Below are 20,871 nucleotides of genomic sequence, written 5' to 3'. Positions count from 1 at the left end.
TTTTCTGCCCATTATGAGGGAGTAGAGTAAATCTTTTCAAATAATACAACCGACCATGTACTCTACTGAGAAAGCAAACTGATAGGGGCTCCTGGGTGGCTCAGTAGGTTAAGCATCTGACTTTGGCTCAGGTCATGATCTCACAGTTTGTGGGTCCTGTGTCAAGCTCTGTGCTGACAGCTCAGAGCCTGGAGCCTGCTTCGGAGTCTGTGTCTCCCTCTCTCTCTGCCCCTTCCCACTCACACTCTATGTGTCTCTCTCAAAAATAAATAAGTATTTTTTAAAATTGAAAAAAAAAAGAAAGAAAACTTATAAAACCTCAGAGTTAGGGATATGTTAGACCAGCTCCATGAAATCAGCGCAATGATCAGGATATTTATAAGGTCAATTATTTATTTATCATTCTGGAAAAAAAAAAGAAGAAAAAAGAAACCAATGAACTATTTGACTTTATGCTATAAAACCTCTCACAAAGATATGGTATGAAAGTGATCAATATGCGAAATCGCTTCTATGAAAGTGAAAACATGAGAGAAGCATAAAGTTTCTTAATTGTGTGCTTTGTTTTATGAGAATAAAAACGTTGATAGTGAATTACATGTTATGGATATTTGCACAGGCAACCTGGATTTGCTGAATCCTTACAGTTTACATTTGATTCAGTCAAGGACTTTACATCACAACCAACAGAAGCGTTAGGGGTAAAAAATCTGCCCAGCATTGTGGGGTTCTTCTGATTATTCTTGCACAATTCACAAACATTAAGTGCGATGTTTTCCATTTGAATGGCAGCCGTTGCCGGGCAAGGCTTCTGAGAGATAACAAAGTGAAGAGCGCCCTCTAGGGGTAAGTTGTAGGTTTTAACTTGTAAACTGAACCGTCCAAGAATTTCATTCTTCTCATTTTGCTTCTTGATCTGGACTCTGAAATTTAAAAAATAGAATCTTAGAAATATCAACAACACTCTGAAGTGCCTTCCCCGTGTCTGAAACCTGTGTATTTTATATTGAGAAGTATCAAGCAAGTCAATACTCTTCATACAATAAAACATGTTATTTAGTCTGTTACTTTCTTATCCTTAAACTGTCACAAATATATGTTCAAGTTTATTTTTAAGAAGAAATAAAAGTCTTCACCCTGGAGACGGAGCTTGAATAATCTGCAATGTAGATTTTGGTTTTATTGATTACAGGCCAGTGTAATCACTGGGAAGAAATATCTAACAAGTTTCTAACTCACGATAGTTCCAGAATGATTACACATTTTATTAATCAAGGTCACAGTCACCTCATTTTACTGGTGTCAATGAAAACCTGATGCGATGTGTTAATTAAGAATCACCATGGCAATGAAAATGGATATCTTAAATAGTGCGGTCATGGCTGCTATTTATGTGTGAGTTCCAAGTGCCCTCTGTCGGACAAACGCAGCTGCTGAGAAAGCCCTGTGTCCCACCTCTCCCCTAGAGTGCCTATTCAAGCTAGAGTTCCATTAAAAAGATGTAGGCGCTCAACCCATGCAGAGATATAGGATCAGGCTTTATATTAAAATCGTGGAGGAAAAAAATTCATTGAAGCTCTATTGTATCTGAACGACTAGTTCTCAAATACCATTCCTTTTTTTTTTAATGACCGAAATCTCATTTTAAATAGGATTGCCTCTTTGAGGAATTAGAAACGAGTCGAAAACAAGTCATGGACAACATTTGAAAACTCGAATTTTCTTTTCAGCACTTAGAGATATGTTTCTTCTTTCACCTAACTGACCTAGAATCCCATGTACGTAAGTTTTTCATCCCCCAGGGCGATGAGGCCAGTTTGCTCAGCAGCCAGTTTGCTCAGCTGCGCTGTAAGTTACCAAAAAGGCAATGTGTCTACTGTGTAGTTGAAAATGCTATATTTGCAGTAACCAACTCAGAGTCTAGGATTGAGCAGAATAGTATAGTCTCGGAAGGCGAGGGTGCGATATTTTTTTGGCATCCAGGAAATACTAGGTGCCTTCGTACGGGCAGATGCTACCATTAATTCTCTTGATCAGACTTCCAGCTGTAAGACAGGGATTTTGCCCTTATGAAGCCTAGTCCACATTTCTTTTTAAAAAAAATTTCCTCCTTCTCCGGTGGTCTCTCTAAGCCATTAAAGCCTTAAATGTATAACCTGGAGTTCTGGAAAACCAGTCTTTAAAAAAAAAATGAAAGAACAAGATAATTCGCACTCCTGAACTCAAGAGCAAGGCGTCTTCTGTCTGCAAATGCCTTTCTCCTGAGAATTATGAGTTTTGCCAAACCATGAGGTGATAGCCTGGCTCTTAGTAAGCCCAAAGAAATACATTTACAAAAATAAAAATTAGGGCAAGCCTCTTTCATCCATGTTTAACCATTTCATTTAGCTGCTAACATTTTTTGGCTGCTAAAAAATTAGTAAAATAACCCAAAATATGATGACTATTGCTTCTCTGCAATAAAAGTCATATGGACCGAATTGTTTTTCCTAAAAAAATGTATATTGAAGTCATAATGCCCCAGTGCTTCAGAATGGGACTGTATCTGGAGATAAGGTCTTTAACTAAGTTGAGGTCATTAGGGTGTCCCCAATCCAATCTGACTGGTATATTAACAAGAAGAGGAGATTAGGACATATACACACACAGAGGGAAGACCATGTAAAGACGCACAGAGAGGACGGACGGCCATCTACAAGCCAAGGACAGAGGCCTCAGAAGAGATGTGCCCGGCAACACCTTGATCTCGGCCTTCGAACCTCCAGAACTGTGAGAAAGTACATTTATTTTGCTTAAGCCATCCAGTCTGTGCTACTGTGTACGGCAGCCCTATCAAACTAATACAAAAAGTGAGGCTGGCATTATTTCTATGACTCCACAATATCAGAAAAGAGATTCTAGTGTTTCTTGTAGCTTTCCCCTCAATTTTTTTGCCTCACGGCTGATAGTCAGCTAATTCTGCTCCAGACAAGACAGCTACATCCAAGACAGGAAAAGAGGAGGAGACAATACTTTTCTTTTTACTAAAAAATAAAAGATGGGACTTCATTTTCTAATACAGACTCATTGCAAGTATCAGAAAACTGAGAGCCTCAAACAAGATTTATTAGCTCGAGAACTAGAAATCCAGGGGTAATGCCAACTTTAGCTATGGCTGGATTCACAGATGAAATGATATTATCTGGGGCGAGAGTCTCTCTATCTCTTAATTTCTCCTTCACCATGTCTTCTGCTCCTCGGGGCTATCCCTAGAAATTCCAGGATCTTTCCTCATGGCAACAGGTTGGCTGCCATAGGTGTAGCCTCGAGTTGTTTCAAGATCTAGTCCAGCAAGAAAGAGTTCCTGTCTCCCAACATCCCTGAGGAACATATGCTTCTTTCCTTGGCTCACCCTCCTGGCATAATTATATAAAATACGTCTTCATCCTCTTGTGTTAGCATGAGCACTAGGAAGTCAGTGCTCACTTAACAATGTTGATGATGCTCAACATTGTAAAGAGTAAAGGACTACTTTTCATCAAGCACTTACTATATGCTAGACGTGGTTCATTATCTCCTTGAATCATCACAGAACCTAAGGCAACAGGAATGATTATCCTACCTCAAAAAATACTATTGAATATTGATATATTTTTATATAACCAATCTTAAGTAAATAAAGTAACTTGGTACCAATAACTGAGATTTTTAAAAAAAAAAAAAAAAACAGAGCCAGAAATTTAATACATTTCTGGCTGGCTCTGGAATCTTCATCCTCCTAACCAGTTTGCTCCACTGGATTCTATATCGTTTCAAACAAAGCATGGACAGCTCTTGCTCGTCTCCATTTCAAGAAGCTCTCCTGCCATGACTTCTGCCCACCTAGTTCTAGTAATTCCTGGCTACTAGAACTATACCTCTCCTCTATTCGGTTCATGAAAGGCTAATTCTTAACAAACAAACGCTTCATTCTTCCCAACCATTTTAATTTTAGGAAAGAAAGACTTCCCCTTATCCTGGTAAGGAGAATCATTTGAATTCATATAGTCACTCCATCCCTGCCCCTTCACAACCTCATCCATCTTTTGAAAATTTCTCTGATTTTTTTTTAATTAGGAAGTTTCACTTTCCTTTAAGACTCAGTCCTTAAAATAGGCTGGTGATGCAAGACATTTGCAAATAAACAGACAGCACTTATACCAATAGATAAGGATCCGAATGAGGGCCCAATTTCACATTGCCTTCTTTGGACCAAAGATCTATTTTCAGTGTAGAGGTCAGATGTAGTCAATAGCACCTCTCTGCTTAAATCAGAAGCATGCTGGCATTATCAGCAGCAAGCAGAGTATGGTACTGAGAACAATTGCAAGGAAATTTGAAAGATATGGACCCTGGCTCTTTAGCGATCACAGATCAAGAGGCTGTATAATCATATTTGGCAGGTGCTTTTCTCAAGGCCACATCAGCTATGAGGGGCACAACTTGGAAATAAGATGATGTTAAAATATAATGTAGCCTCATCTGAAGATTTGAGGGAACTCTGGTCACCATATGCACTCAGTTTCCGTCTTAAGAAGAGGTGCTTTTCCTCTGACATCTTGAATAATCTCGTCACCCCAACATTATACGCACCCCGCTGTATCATATGTTTCATTTATGGAAGTGTGTCCTCCACAAGATTGGTGCTCTATAAAAACAGTGTTTACATCTTATTCATTCTTCTGTGTGCAGTGTCTGGCTTACTGCCTGGTATACAGGGCTTGGTAAGTATTTGTGATTTGCAGGGGAAAATGCTTCACAGAGACTGTGGTCCACTGTCTTCTGTGAGCTCCTGTCCTTCAGCCACTGAGATGGCAGCAATAAACTCCGAGAGAATCTCCACTTCTGGTGACAAAGTTCCCTGCGCCACCAGTGCTGAAGCTCATGGATTCTCCAGGACAGATGGCAGAAGCTTCCAGCCGATCTCTCGTGGCTGGAATTTGATGCCAGGCTCTGAGATTCAATGGCTGACATGACTGACCCAGATGAAGCTTTCTTAGGATTAAATTATCATTTGCTGCTTTGGGATTGTGTTTATTTTTTAATTGTTAATTAGTCTCACACCCTAGCCGTCCGCCAAATGAGAAAGGCGGCTCTGTCCTTCTTCTCTTAGCTTGTACTCTGGTTGATACATACCACATGAAGTCCTTTCCACAAACCCACTCCAGCTTGCAAATCTCTCTTCTCCTCCATTTGAGTCATTTGCCACCTCTCATCAGTTCCACTGGCAGAATTTGACTTGAGGCTCATACTTCACACTGAATGATTTACTAGAAACAAAGAGGCACAGACAGGATGCTGGTAATGTAAGAAAATGATCAATTGTGGCACGGCATCCTGAAGCCTGGGTGGTAGGAGCTATAGGAACGTATTAGAATGCTATAAAGTGTCCCTGAGATTCTCAGCTCCTTCAGGGCGGAGACTGTCTTGTTCACTGCCTTAGCACCCAGAACAATGCTTGGCACTCAGTAGACACTCAATAAATACCTCCTAAATAAATGAATAAAGACTTGAACACTGCCGGGCAGCAAAAGTTCATTATTTACCAAGTGCACTTGAGGAAGTGTGTGTGTGTGTGTGTGTGTGTGTGTGTGTGTGTGTTCTTGAGAATTCTGAATCCTGATCCTGAGATCCAGAAGACTACAGGATGATGGCACAGGCCTCATCTCTGATCTTCAACTCTTTCTAGAAACATGGCTATTAAAAATAAACCCCCCCAAAAAAAAACACAAGTCACGTGTATCAAGTTAGCATGTTATCAGAATAAACAGAGACAGAGTAAAGTCGTTAAGAGCCTAGACTCTGAAAGCAGACTGCACACATTGAAATTGTGCGTCAAACTGAGTAGCTCCATGACTTTGGACAAAGTAATTAGCCTCTCTGTACCTCACTTCCTCATAATAGGTAACCATAAACTATCGTGCTTTGCGGGATAGGTTTGCATGAGGATGACAGATGAGTTAATATGCGGGAAGCACTTAGAATGTTGCCTGGCAAACAGTAAACGTTCAACCAATGTTTGTAGTTGTTATTATAAAGAGTTGTGAAGCTCAATTTGGGCCCCACGACTGATGAGTCAGATTTCAATATATGTTCTGTACACTAAGGTATTGCGGTCCTATCTGGACCATGAGGGAAGCTTGTTCTCTTGAGAGTGAAGGATGGAATTCTCTCACTAGTAGGAGTAAAATTTCTCATTGTCTATCGTTATAAAAAAAAAAAAGTCAGTTACAGAACTAGAAAAGAGAACACACAGGGTAGGTCTTGATCTAGTCAAATGAAAAAATTCTCGATGACAGTTGGAGACTGACCTGTGTGAAATATTCTGAAAGATATCTCACTGATAAGTTAGTCTCTGACACGAGAACAAATGCCGATAGTAATATTGCAAGTAATAACTAACATTTACCTTTCTAAATACTATACATGTGTTTACTTGGATAATCCTCAGTTCACCTTCTGACATAAGAACTGGTAAGCAAGGAGCCTGGCCTGTGGCTGAAGAGCAAACACCCATGAATGGGGTCTGTGTCAGTCAGGGCAGACAAGGTTTTCCTGTGGTAACAAAAAGCCTTATAGACTTGACATCAAACTAGCTTATTTCTCACTCACAATCCTTGTCCCTTATGGATCAGCAAGCAACCCGCCTCCACACTGCCACTCAAGATTAGCCTAATTGCTCCTGCTGGTCAGCATGATACTTCTCTTGTGGAATCACACAGAATTGGGCCGCCAGAATGGTACTGACATGTCCATTTTGGGCGATCCTCACTCATGCTGGACAAAGTCCTTTGTTCTTAACCACCATCTGTCCCCTACCAACACTTGTGCTAAAACTGTGTTTGAGCCCTTATGTCAGCTCTCACCTGCCCATGTTTAATTTGCAAAACCACCTCTAGTCTACAGCATCTGAGATTGACAGCAGGTATCCTTTATTCTGTGGACTTCCCGCTGCTGACACGCAGAACTGATGCCACCTCTCATGAAGGCTCAGCGTAACATGACAGAGAGTGGGAGGATGTGGGGATTGCCTGTCCTTCTGGAGCAAATGTTGACTTACATCACTGCTCTTTAACACCAATGGGCTCTGGAGTTGATGTCTTCTCTTGCCTCCAGTTGTTGTGGTGATGGCACATTCTTTCAGGTCTGTCTTAAGCATGCCAGATGAGCGACCAGACATTTGTTGTGTGAATGAGGCTGCTCTTCTCACTCTACCCATGGGCCTCCCACCTACCCTCCCTGCCCTTGTCAGCATGTGAAATTCAGGGATGTAAACAACATTGAAAGAGATCGCATTTTAGGAATGCAGAGATGACAGCCCTATGGAGTTTAAGAGAAGAGATGGCCAGAAGTTGTGTTATATTCCCTTACACTATAACCTTCTAAACAGTACACATAACATGACCAAAAATGAATGATTATTCACATTTTTTTTTCATGCATGGGGAAGATGACGTGTGAGCATCATCAAAAACAAAACAAAACAAAAGCCTGGTAACAACCTTTGAGGGAATCATTGGAAGCCAGGATTCAGGAATGGCAGAATGGGTAATGCAGTGTCAGGACTGATGATATAAGCAGCATTCAACGCCTGGAACTGGAGAAGTGCAGAGGCAAGGAACTCTATATTGTTTCAATACAAACAGATTCCAAAGAGCCATGGCATTCTAAGTAATAACAGTGTTGCCATCCTTTTCTCCCAGTGCAAGATATTAAATTTGCCAGAAATGGTGCATTTGACAATAAAGGTGAAAACATAGTTCTGGAACTGAAAAATAAAGAGATGGTTCCTGGACACTACAAAACAAATCTTTACCTGCAAATGATTGGACAATACTCAAATACCTCCGTACTTCTTCTATAACCATTATTCTAAACTTTCATTGATAAATACCTCCCACAGCCCTATGAATTTTGTAATATGCTTTTAGATCAAATTGTTTATATAGGTAGGGGCTTGCAAAGGAAATTTTGCCTGGGACCTCCCATATCCTGTTTTCCTTCACAAGCTATTGACTAGAACTAGTCTCATGGTTTATCCGACTGCCACGGGGGCTAAAACTTGAGTGCCCAAAAGGAGAGAAGAACCAAATATGACAGACACAGGTAATGCTTAATGCAGTGACCAACAAGCATGAGTCTGGAAGTTGTAAGACAGGCCACATTTCAGTAATTATAAGCTGCTCACTGGGTTGCCAATTCCCTTGTTTATCCCATAGCTGTTTCTAAATCCTTATCAGATATGAAAGCCTTGCCTTAGCTGTGCTGTCCTACAATCTATCATAGCACTCACAGCATAAATACTATATAAGTCAGAGTTCCCGGGATGCAGAAAGCAATCAGCAGAAACATCAGCTGTCGCCTTGGACAGAGTGGAGATGAGGATTCCAAAGATAGGCAACCAAGGAGATGAAGAAATAATGGAACTGATAGAAAAGAAACAGACAGAGAAATTTCACTATTTTCTTTAACTGACAGAAATTTCTAGAGAATCTCCTATAGACACTATAGGGAAGAGGAGTCTGGAGTTCTGAATATGGATTGTGACTGGGAGTCATTATATATTGGGGTATACCTGCATCAGAGTACCTGAAATTTGTCTTTGAACATCTGTCTCCTCTCCAGAGATCTGGTCTATGGTTCAAATCCTCAGAGCTGGATCCGACATTTCACCTATAGAAAGTCAATCCCACTGAAGTTACAGTAGGTACCATAAATATGAAGTTGTCTTATCTTTTTCTGTGAAATCTACCTTTTTGGGAGATTTTTTAAAAATAAAAGATGGTCTCTGGGGCGCCTGGGTGGCTCAGTCAGTTGAGCTTCCGACTTCCGCTCAGGTCATGATCTCACGCTCTGTGCTGACAGCTCAGAGCCTGGAGTCTGCTTCAGATTCTGTGTCTCCCTCTCTCTCTGCCCCTCCCCCATTCGTGCTTTGTCTCTCTCTGTCTCAAAATAAAATAAAACATTTAAAAAAATAATAATAAATAAAATAAAAGATGGTCTTCAAACACTGGTCATTAGAAATGTTGACAGCTGGTGAACAAGATATTTTGGAGTGGGTGGACTTCTCAGTATTCCTCAAACCTCAACATGTGGACTTCCTCATCAGGATTGTACTGCTACATTCAGTTATCCCAAGATAAGTGCTAACTTGGGTATTGAGACTGCCACCCTAATACCGGGTCTGTTCCGCTTGGCCCCCTTGTATAAGGTGCTAACATAGACTCACTGATGCTTCAGAAACATAGAGGAACATGCCTCAATAGTCTTGATGGCTTAGAGAAATTCAGGCAACCACAGTAATTTAATGGTAAGTAACTTGGGTGGAAATGGGGTAGAGTGAGCGGTCAGTGGGTGGAAGGCACAATAGGGAACACCAAAGGAACTTATGTGCTGATGTTATGAAGCACAATTGCTAGGACAATTTTGTATCCCAAGAACTGGGATTAAAAAAGAAGAAGAAGTTTGAATATTCAGGAGGAAGTGATTCCAGTGTGTAAACGTATACTCATTGATTATATGCAATAGGAATCCAAGAATTACATGAAGGAGGGCACATTCATGAAATAAAGTTTTCAGTGCATGCAGCTTTAAAATTTGTTATTTAGTTCCTAGTTCAAGTCCTATAACCAGCTAGAATGCAAGTATCCCTCTGATATACAAAATCGATGAAGGAAAAAAATGTGTTTCATAGAAGTAAAATCAACACGTGAAATAAATTCTCAAAACTAACAGGTCAGTTGTGTCCAACAGAAGGAAATGGTCTCAAGACAAACACAGACACTGGAGGATGAGAGACAGTAATTGGAGGCAGCTGGCAAGTGTTTATTCATTTAATCTACAAATATTTATTATTCATCTATTATGCAGGCAGGATGCTAAGTGGGAAGTTCATAGAAAAAAACAGTATATAATCTTTCTCCCAAGGAGATTACTATCTGGAGTGGGTAAGAGACAACCAGGTAAAGTCTAACTAATAGTGCAGTGAGTATTATAACAGTGCAATCACAGAACACTACAAGGTTATATAAGAGGGGCATCACTATAGTCTTAGAGGTTTTTAAACAATCCCCAGGGGAAGTAATAACTGACCTGAAAAGGAAAGAAGCATGGGGAATAACCAGTTAAATATGGAGAAAATTGATCCAAACAAATGGAACAGCATGTGTAGAGGCCCAGAGAAAACCAAGTACCTAGAATGTTTGCAAAACAAATCTGTGTGGATAGGAGATTGTGAGGGGGGCCAAGGGATGCATCAGGTAAGTGGAGGGGTAAGCAGAGGTCAGATTATGAAGGGCATCATGAAGCCATACGTTGGACTCTACCACCTCTGCAGCAAAGAGGAAAGTCCCCCACTCCTCACCACCACCCAAAATCTCCATTCTCCCTCTCTCTGCTCCCTTCTATCACCCCACATCATTTGATAAAATTGTGTCTGCAAAAAGTAAATGACTTTGTAAATTTACGTTCTCATCTACCCAGCATCTCTCACCAAGTCTTCAAATACTATCTTATGGGCAATGTTGCTGCAGTAACTTCATCAGAATATCATTCTTACAGTAGAATGTCAAAGCTAATTTAAAGCAGAATAGTATTAAATGTCAATTTCTCCCAATAAAAACACTAGAAAAAAATCTGTGGACCAGTAGGGCAGAACACTACCTTAGGACAGAGTATTTATAGAGTTTAAGGTCATGGCTGGGTAGTTTTAAAGTGAGCCTTGCAAGTTGGAAACTGGTTGAGATTGAGCAGAATTTTTTTATTATTATTAAAATAACTTTGGATTGGTAGAGACAGAGAGGCAGAGGTCTTGAAGCAAGTCTCGATGAGCAAGCTATTTCATTGATTCTCTTTACTTTTCCTTCAATTGATTTTCTTTTCTTTCACGAGCAGGCATTTCTTGAAGCAAACAGCTAAGTTATGTTTGCCTGGTCCCAGCACTGATTAACATAAGGACAAAAAACAATGTCTACTCTCAGTGTTTTTCAACACGGACAAGGAATATTGCTGGTTTCAGTTCCCAATAGCCACATAATTTCTTTTGACCATGTTCCCATTTAACCAGTAAAATGCAGCCTAATAAATGGATAGAGGGAGCAGTTAGACAAGTTATCACGACCCCTATTCTGTCATTATTGGCTAGCGTGTATAACTGAAAATTGAATAGAGGTAAAAGTTAAGAAAGGAAAATAAGGCAATAGCCCAAAACTATTATCTTTTTAGTAGCGTCCAATACATTACAAATACCCAGCTAGACACAGATTATGATGAGGAGTAAACAAGGAAAGATAAGTAGACATTATTATCATTCTTTGGGAGAATAAGTGAAATTTTTAAAGTACAAAAATAATCACAAAACTCCACTTTCTATAAACACATTGTGTCTCTTCACCCAAACATCCTAAAATATAAGATCTTTCACGGCCTGGCGTCAGCCTCGTCACCCACAATACAGTACTCTCATAAACATGAAGTTTCCCCAAATACATCCCATTTTTTCCAACCTTTGAACACACTGTTCCTTCTGCCTGTAGTGTCTTACTCTTCCTCCTGCCTTTCTCCTCCCATCTGGATCATTTTCATTTATCTTTCAACAGTCACCTTCGGTATTATATATTTAAGAAAACTTCCATGACACCTCTGATGATGTTGAGTTAAAGGCCTCGCCTCTTCGTTTCTATAGCAACCTGTGAATCTCTCTCTCCCTTAGCAGATTCCACAGTGTTACAATTGCTATCAAACTTGTCTCTCTCCCATCTTTAATCCATGGGCTCCCAGGGCACCTGGGTGGATCAGTCGGTTGAGCGTCCGACTTTGGCTCAGGTCATGATCTCACAGCTCGTGAGTTCCAGCCCCGCGTCGGGCTCTGTGCTGACAGCTCAGAGCCTGGAGCCTGCTTTGGATTCTGTGTCTCCCTCTCTCTCTGCCCCTAACCCACTCACATTCTGTCTCTGTCTCTCTCAAAAATAAATAAACATTAAAAATTTTTTTTTTAATCCGTGGACTCCCAAAGCCAAGAACTTTGCTTTGCTCACCAGTGCTTTGCAATATGACCAATACTTACTTTTACTAATTTCTATTGATTATAGTTGGAGAGTTTAAACCTCCTACATGAAAGGATGTTGACTAGAAAGATTTTAGGTGAATCTCCACATTGTAGTTATATGTTTTACATGTGTGTGTTTTATACTTTGAAAACTTTTCAAAATTATTTCTAGAAAAGTTTTTATGGAATTTTTGAATTGTCATAAACCAAACAGAAAAGTATTGATTCTTTAGAAAACTAAGTTCACTCCTTATGCATATCATGACTTAGACTGTAGGGCTCTTTGTCAACCCAGAGAAGTCAATTCTAATTAGGGCAAATTCAGATATTCTGGCTACCCAAGCAAGGGAAATAACAATATCCAATTAGGAGGATAAATCTCTCAAGCTGCAGGAAATATTATCAATGCTAAATGCTCAATACACTGATGGTAAAAATAAAGACCACACATTGAGAACACAACCTAGACCCAGACCTTGGGTAAAGGACAATCGCTTGATAGGACTGCCCAAAAGAGCTTGTATGAATCTCTCAACGATATGTTAGAGAATTTAGTCCATTAGATATAGCTAAAAAATCACTTTCAGTTCTATTAACTACATGTGAAACATGAATATAAATAACTTTTTTAAATATCTTTGAAAGCATGCACCTGTAATTATAAAACAATCCACATTTTAATGTGGTCGTATCAGGTTTTGCCTTTAAAAGCTCTGTAAGTTCTAGTGGGGATGAGCACTTACCAGACAAAGACAATTCATCAGCCCTCATCTTCCCTGGCCCCTCTCAGATCTGAGCACTGGTGCCCTTCACCTGTAGCCTCAGTTTTGTCTGGTCCATCAAGAAGACATGAACAAAGAAAGAAGTATATCAAATACTTCTGCCCTCCCCCACCATCTGCAATCTGGAGTGAGTCTGCGTATGGGAGAGTTGGGCTCTCTTTTCACTACTGGGTCTTCCTTCCACTTTAGATCCCAAGCATCAGTCCAATTTTCTGCAGGAACAAGGGCTCTTTCTGGAATTCCAGCTCATTTGCCAGAATCTGTATAATACACAGGCCTTGAGAACACCCTGTCTCCAAGATTTGGAACTGCCCAGTGTTATCCCAGATGCTGACTACATACTGAAGATTCACCTAAATTTCAGTCTGTGAAACACCATTGAATATTATCTTCATCGCTTTGGGTTGCTATAACAGAATGCCACAGAGTGGTTCCCTTAAACAACAGAAAATTATTGCTCACAGTTCTGGAGGCTGGGAAGTTCCAGATCAAGTTACCGTCCTGTTTGGTTACTGGTGGGGACCTTCTTCCTAACTTGCTGATGGCTACATTTTCGATGTATCCTCACATGGCAGAGAGTGAGTGAGAGCAGACTCTGGGGTTTCCTCTCACAAGGACACTAATCCCATCAGGTCAGAGTCCCACCCTTATGACTTCATTCAACCTTATTTACCCTCTTATAGGCCCTGTCTCCAAATACAGTCACATTGAGGATTAAGAATTCAAATATGAATTTTGAGGGACATAATTCAACCTATAATAAATATAAAGACTAATATCTAAATCAAGCCTAAGTTCTCCATGTATATTCAACAACAACAAGTCAATATTTGTTAAACACATACTTTCACCAAATTATATCTTATTTTTAGGATAATATTATTTTTTTTATTAAAAAATTTTTTTAACGTTTTATTTTATTTTTGAGATAGAGAGAGACAGAGTATGAACAGGGGAGGGGTAGAGAGAGAGGGAGACACAGAATCTGAAATGGGCTCCAGGCTCTGAGCTGTCAGCACAGAGCCCGACATGGGGCTCGAACTCACGGACCGTGAGATCATGACCTGAGGCGAAGTCGGACGCTTAACCGACTGAGCCACCCAGGAGCCCCTCGGATAATATTATTAAGTCTGGTATTACTTCTCCCTACTTTGCAGCAGAGGAAGTTGAAGGTTTGAGGTATAAAACACCCTAACCAAGGCCACATAGCTACAAGATGACAGAGTTAGAACTCAAATCCATATCTGTAGGAATTCAAAGCCCAAACGAGATCTGTCCACTATGCCCTCATAGGTCAAAACTATAATTCAGATCAACCCTCAGTCCCAGCCTCTTCCCTCTCCTCAGAAATTGTTAAAGTTTGCCTCACAGACACACCTGAGTTTTGACAATTATAGAGCTGACAGTGAGTGAATCAAAATGTATTTCTTTAGCACCTATAATCAGACACTGGGTGAAACACTAGATTACTACTTACGTATCTACACGTGCCTGAAAAGATGAATGTAAATCCAATAGGTTCAGATGGAACTCTGGATACCGTAATCACATCTCGCAGCATTCTGTCTCTTTGATTCATGCTGTTCTTATTTACAGTTCCACATTGCTTTTTGTGTTGTATCAGCTTTCAAACTGCCAACACGGCCATCTTTCTCTTTGTCTTCCCCGGCACAACATCCGTTCATTCTTTAATCAGCAAATACTATTGTGTCCCTACTATGCATTGGGTGCTATTCCAAGCACTTAGGATACATCAGAGAACCAGTATCCCTGCCCCTGGGGGGCTTTTATCCTGTCACAGGGAAACAGGAACCAGAAGCTGTGTTAAACATATGGTGTAACAAAATTACAATATGCAGTACGGAAAAAGAAAAGGCAGCACAAGTTAAGGGAAAGGAGGAGTAGGAGAGGAGAATGTCAAGGTGAATGTCTTTGAGGAGGGGCATCTGAACAAAGAGATAAGGAGATGACACACATCTGAGGGAAGAGCATTCCAGGCAAGAAAGAACACGTGCAAAAAGCAGCCCTGGCCTGTTGGAGAACCAGCTCACAGAGCCACTTGGCAGGAGCAAGTGAGCAGGAAGAAAGTCAGAGAGCTGGAAGGGGGCAGCTATAATGAAGGGCCTATAGGCCATTATAAGGGGTTTTGTTTTTACGCTGAGAAACATGAGACATCATTGCAGGATTCTGAGCATAGGAGTGATCATGACCAGACTCACATTTTTAAGGTATCATCTTAGCTTCTAGATAAAGGACAGACAGGAGGTGGTGGGGGGAGCAAGGATAAAAGCAGGGAGGCCATCAGGAGACTATTGTAATAGTCCAGGTAAGAGATGTTTGACGGCTTGGACCAAAGGGGATGGGTGTGATGATGGGGAGAAGTGGTTAGATTCTGGATATATGTTGAAAGTAAAAGAAATGTCATGTACTGACCAGATCTGTCAGTTCTTGAGCCAAAGGGCAAGAAATGTATCCACTGGCTTAGCCCTCAATGCACAAGGTGGAGGGGCTTGAAATAACACCTGACATAGTAAGACCTGATTGCCTGCCAGTCACCCTAACAAGCACATCTCGTAAGATAGGAAATCAAAGCACAGAAACAGTGAATGACTCTAGTTAGTGAGTAGATGAGCTGGTACTTGAGCCCAGAACAGCTGGAACTAGAACCCGTCATACAAAACCACTCTTCATTGCAGGTTGAGGCACACTTTCTAGACTTGAGATCTGGTGACTCAGGAACAAACAGCTGGAGCCAACGCACCCAGGGTGAATCAGGGTAACCTCTAAAGTACAGCAATCTCGAACTCACCACAGAGTCTGAAAACCCATGAAAAACGCCGTAACAACAAATGAACTTGATTCTGGAATGAATGAGTCTCTGGGCACAAAGTGATCCCACGCTGGGATGACAGCTAACTAGAAATATGGCAATTTTACACACCTCCCTGTGTCCTTAAACAGAGTACGGTACATGATTGAACACTTTCTTAATGATTGGAGACAACATTATGAACATTCATGAGGGCACTGGAGTCCAAGAAGCAGAGTCGCTTAGGCCATTTGGCTGTGGGGGAGGTTTGGGTATGATTCTTTTTTAAAAGAGTATATTGAAGTTTGAAATGAGGAGAAGAGATTAAGTGGCTGGCAGAACACAGGGAGTGTTTTTGCAGCTCAGCCTCAGGAGACATAAAGGGAATTGATTCGGGAGTACAACTGGGCCTTTGGGACTGCATTTCTGCCTCCGAGCAGGAGAGCACAGAGATGACAGAGACGGGGCTGACAGAGGCGCTTCTATCCTGTGACTGGCATTTTCCTGGGAAGAGACAAGCCATGTGTGAGGCTAAAAAAACACGAGTGAGACCCTCCCCTCCTCCAAGCCAGGGGTGCGCTGATAGATTTCCAAGCTTTCCTTTCATAAGCCCCCGAAGCGCACCAAGCATGCAGTGCTGACTATAAGAATCGTCTTGCTGGAGGGAGGGCAGTAAGTGTCTCACATTGATGGGAAAGGTACTGGAGTGAAGCTTACACAGATAGTGTCATTACTTTCTTGGAATTTGAACTACAGGGGTTTAACTCCCTCTTAAATGGCTATCAAATCTTCCAACTAACCTCTCATTTTGGATTAGGAGTCATATTTTTTAAATGGTTTTTTTAAAAATCGAATCATGGGACACTCCACTGCTGTAAATTCAGGCAGAATTCTGAGACAGTTCTCAAGATCCAGTCCAACCCCTGCCTCCAGGGCATACAAACTTTCTCCCAGTTATTTAACAGACACTAACCTAGGTGCTGCTGTGAAGGATTATGTGAGATAAAATAAAGGTACCAAATCTTAAGACAGGGGAAATTATCTTCAGTGGGCCTGACCTAATCAGGTGAGCCCCTAAAAGAGACGGGTGTCCTGGTGAAAGAGATTCAATGCGTGGGGTGGAGTGTGGAGGAAGGTCTGACACAAGAGATTCTTTGTTGCTCACTTTGGAGATGGAGGGGAGCAAGTGTCAAGGAATGTGAGTGACATCTAGGAGCTGAGAGCCGTCCCCAGCTGACAGCCAATAAAGAAAGGGGACCTCAGTCCTACCGCCACAGGGAACTGAAATCTTCCAATAACTTGCATTCTTCCCCAGAGCCTCCAGAAAGTAACCCAGCCTGGCCAATGTCCTGATTTCCACCTTTGAGACACAGAACAGAGAACACAGCCATGCCATCCATGCTCAGACGTCTGACCTACACAACCATGTGTGAACTAAAACTGGGTGTTGCTTCAAGCTGCAGAGTTTATGGTAATTTGTTATATAGTGAAAGAAAACTAGCACAATGGCTAAAAGTACATTTTGGAAATAAACCACTAACAGAAATGTCTTTGTAAATAAGATGTGATTAATTCTTTGAAAGAATTCTTCCTACACCTGGATACTTACCCTCCATTTTTATCAAATATCAGAATTTGTATTTTGTATTTGAGGGTTTCTTAAGGCAAGCTGTGTCTTTCTACTAAAGTATGTTTTGTTACTAAGGGACAATCATAAGAGCTAAGTTTCACTATGAAGTTGAGTCAAAACCAACTAGCCGAGAAATACTTCTAAAAATGATTTTAATAAATATGCTATAATTGACTTGATATGTAACCATATGTAAATGAATGTTTACCTTTGAATAGTTTATAATTGATTCCTCTTATTTAAATATATTTTCCTTTCTAATGAAGTTCATACTGTTTAAACTTTAAAAATTAAGTATTAAATCATTTTATCAATAATCGTTGATGCATTTACAATCCATTCATACATTTACCCAGAAATGAAATATATTTTTTTAATATTTATTTATTTTTGGGAGACAGAGAGACAGAGCATGAGCATGGAAGGAGTGGAGAGAGAGGAAGACAAAGAATTGAAAACAGGCTCCGGGCTCTGAGCTGTCAGCACAGAGCCTGACGCAGGACTGAACTCACAAGCCGTGAAATCATGACCTGAGCCGAAGTCAGAGGCTTAACTGACTGAGCCACCCAGGCGCCCCTTGAAATGAAGTATTTTTAAAAGGCTCTTCAGAACTCAAAGGAAAAAGGGTATATAAAAATATAACATCATGGTTCATAAAGGTAAAAGAAATTAGAATGCCTAATTAGAAAATGTTAGTCAGAATCAAGGGCTTTTACAAATTACATTTTGAGGAGGACGAGTTAAGAAAGTAGAGGAATAGGGGGACCCTAAGCTTGTCTTGACCCTTAAACACAGCTAGATTGTTCTCAAATCATTCTCAACACCGAAGAAATCAATTGGAGGTCTGAGAGAACAAAAACTCCAAGTCTACACGTAGAAAAGTGACCACCTTCTGGAAGATAGGAGGTGCAGAGAGTTGACTTGGGGGACATAGAGCTATCTGAGGCTACCACAGATCATTAGAAGCAACAGAATACAAAATCTGAGCTTTTAGAAGTCCATTACCAGGGGGGATGTGCCTGACTCTAAGGTGCTCAGGTGGTGAAGCGGGGTGGAGTCCTAGGAGTGACAGCTGATCTAAGGATTCCCTGGGTCACAAGAATGGGTGGGGCCAACGTGCTGCACTGCTCAAAAGCATAGGAGTGGGGGCTCCAGCCAAGGGCACCGAGCTGGGATGCTGCCTTTCTGCTATGTTTTGCCATAAACTCTGAACTGCTGCATGGTTGTGCAACCACTTTCCTTGTATCAGCTGGCAAATGGCAGAAGCACAGCAAAACCCTCTCCCAGAGGCACAGAGTGAGTTCACCCTGAGGGAGTCCCTAAAATTTGGAGATTTGAAACACTCTTGGGCCTCTGATATTAAAATCTTGGACACAGGCAGGGTGAACGCAGGGTTTTGACTGAAATCAGTGACACTAGAGGGGTGATTGATTCTATTCTGTGAGGGTTCTCTGAAGAGTCCACAGGTGGGAACTTTCAGCTCTGGGGCTAGCAAGCAGGGTGCAGCCATATTCATACTGCTCATCAGCCCTGAAAGCCTTCAGGGAGCAAAAGAGCACCACCTAGTGGAGGCTGGAGCCCGTTACACCAAGCCCACCCCACTGTGCCCTGGAGGGGCATTTCCTCTAGGGCAAGTCAGCCTGAGAATCAGAGCAACAGGTCTTCCCCCAGAAGACCTGCGCAAACAACTGGCTTGCAACAAGTCTACTGATCATAGAGTGCTGCAAAGCTTCAGCTCTAGGGGAAATAGGATCTAACTTCCTTTTTACTTTTATTTTTTATTTAATTATTTTTTTCACTTATTTCTTCAATTTCTTTTTTACTTTTATTATTTTTTTAATTTTTAATTTTATTTTTCTTTGTATTTTTAAATGTTTTCCTGTATTTTCATTTCATTTTCTTTTATTAATTTTTTTTATATTTTTATTTTTGGATCTATATTCTTTTAGCAAGCAGACCAAAACACATCCAGGATCTAGTTTTTTGGGGGGTATTTTGGCTTTTTCTTTGTTTGTTTGTTTTTTGTTCTTTCTTTCTTCTCTTCTTTTCTGGACAAAATGATGAGATGGAGGAATTTACCCCAAAAGAAAGACCAGGAAGTAGATCTCACAGCCAGGGACTTCATCAATGCAGATATAAGTAAGATATCTGAACTAGAATTTAGAACGAGTATGAGGATACTAGCTGGACTTGAACTATGTATAGAAAACACTAGAGAATTCCTTTCTGCAGAATAAAAGAATAAAACCAAGTCGAGTTGAAATTAAAAATCCTATAACTGAGAAGCAAACCCAAATGCAGGCCATAAAAAGAGGATGGACAAATCAGAGGTGTGAATTAGTGATACAGAATATAAAATTCTGGAAAATAATGAAGCTGAAAAGAAGAGGGAAAGAAAGGTAAAGGATCACAAGCAACTTATTAATCTTCATATCATAGGAGTCCCAGAAGATGAAGAGAGAGAAAAAGGGGCTGATGGTTTATTTAAAAAATTATAGCAGGAAAATTCTCTAAGGAAGGACATAGACATCAAAATCCAAGCAGCACAGAGAATTCTCATTAAATTCAACAAAAGTCTACCATCACCAAGGCATATTACATTCAAATTCACAAAATACACAGACAAAGAAAGAATCATGAAAGCAGCAAGAGAAAACAAAGTCCTTAACCTACAAGGGAAGACAGATCAGGTTCACAGCTGATCTGTCCCCAGAAACATGGCAGGCCAGAAAGGAGTGGCAGTATATATTCAACGTGCTTAATGGGAAAAATATGCAGTAAATAATTCTGACAAGTAAATAATTCTGACAAGGCTGTCATTCAGAATTGAAAGAGAGATAAAATTTCCCAAACAAACAAAAACTAAAGGAGTTTGTGATCACTAAACCACCTTTGCAATAAACTTTAAAGAGAAGTCCTTGAGTGAAAAACAAAACAAAACAAAAAGACGAAAAGCAACAAAGACTAGAAAGAACCAAAGAACACCCCACACACAATGTCACTAAAGTCATATCTCTCAACAATCAATCTGAATATAAGTAGACCAAATGCTCCAATCAAAAGACACAATATCAGAATGCATTAAAAAAAAAACAAGATCCATCTATATGCTGCTTACAAGAGACTCATTTTAGACCTAAAGACACCTGAAGATTGAAACTGAGAAGATAGAGAACCATCTATTTTGCTAATAGACATCCAAAGAAAGCCAGAGTAGCCATACTTATATCAGACAAACTAGATTTTAACCCAAAGACTGTAACAAGAGATGAAGAAGGGCATTATATTATAATTAAGGGGTCTATACATCAAGAAGATCTAACAATTGTAAATATTTATGCCTCCAACTTGAAAGAATCCAAATATATAAATCAATGAATTACAACCAAAGAAAGTTATTGATAATAATACAATAATAGTAGGGACTTCAACACCCACTTACAGCAGGGGACAGAACATCTAAGCATAAAGTCAACAGGAAACAATGGCTCTGAATGGCAGACTGGATTGGATGGACTTAACAGATACATTCAGAACATTTCATGCTAAAGGAGAAGAATACACATTCTTCTTGAATGCACATGGA

General features: G+C 40.4%; 1 protein-coding gene across 8 annotated transcripts in view; it reads right to left on the bottom strand.

Annotated features, from left to right (window-relative positions):
• Positions 1-543: 543 nt before the first annotated feature.
• The window catches only part of JRKL (JRK like), a 53,366-nt gene continuing 33,038 nt past the window's right edge, over positions 544-20,871 (bottom strand). For 4 of the 8 annotated variants that reach the window (XR_007455426.1, XR_007455424.1, XR_007455425.1 and 1 more), the window contains one exon: positions 544-923. The gene's annotated coding sequence lies outside the window, so the exon portion shown is untranslated. Of the gene's footprint in view, positions 924-5,154; positions 5,289-8,607; positions 8,692-12,807; positions 12,896-14,323; positions 14,639-20,871 lie in introns of all 8 variants that reach the window. The other 4 variants (XM_049620342.1, XM_049620320.1, XM_049620333.1 and 1 more) reach the window with 4 other exon arrangements.

Source organism: Panthera uncia, chromosome D1 (genome assembly GCF_023721935.1).
Source record: "Panthera uncia isolate 11264 chromosome D1, Puncia_PCG_1.0, whole genome shotgun sequence".
NCBI lineage: Eukaryota > Metazoa > Chordata > Mammalia > Carnivora > Felidae > Panthera > Panthera uncia.
This window is presented reverse-complemented; position numbering and strand designations above follow the sequence as displayed.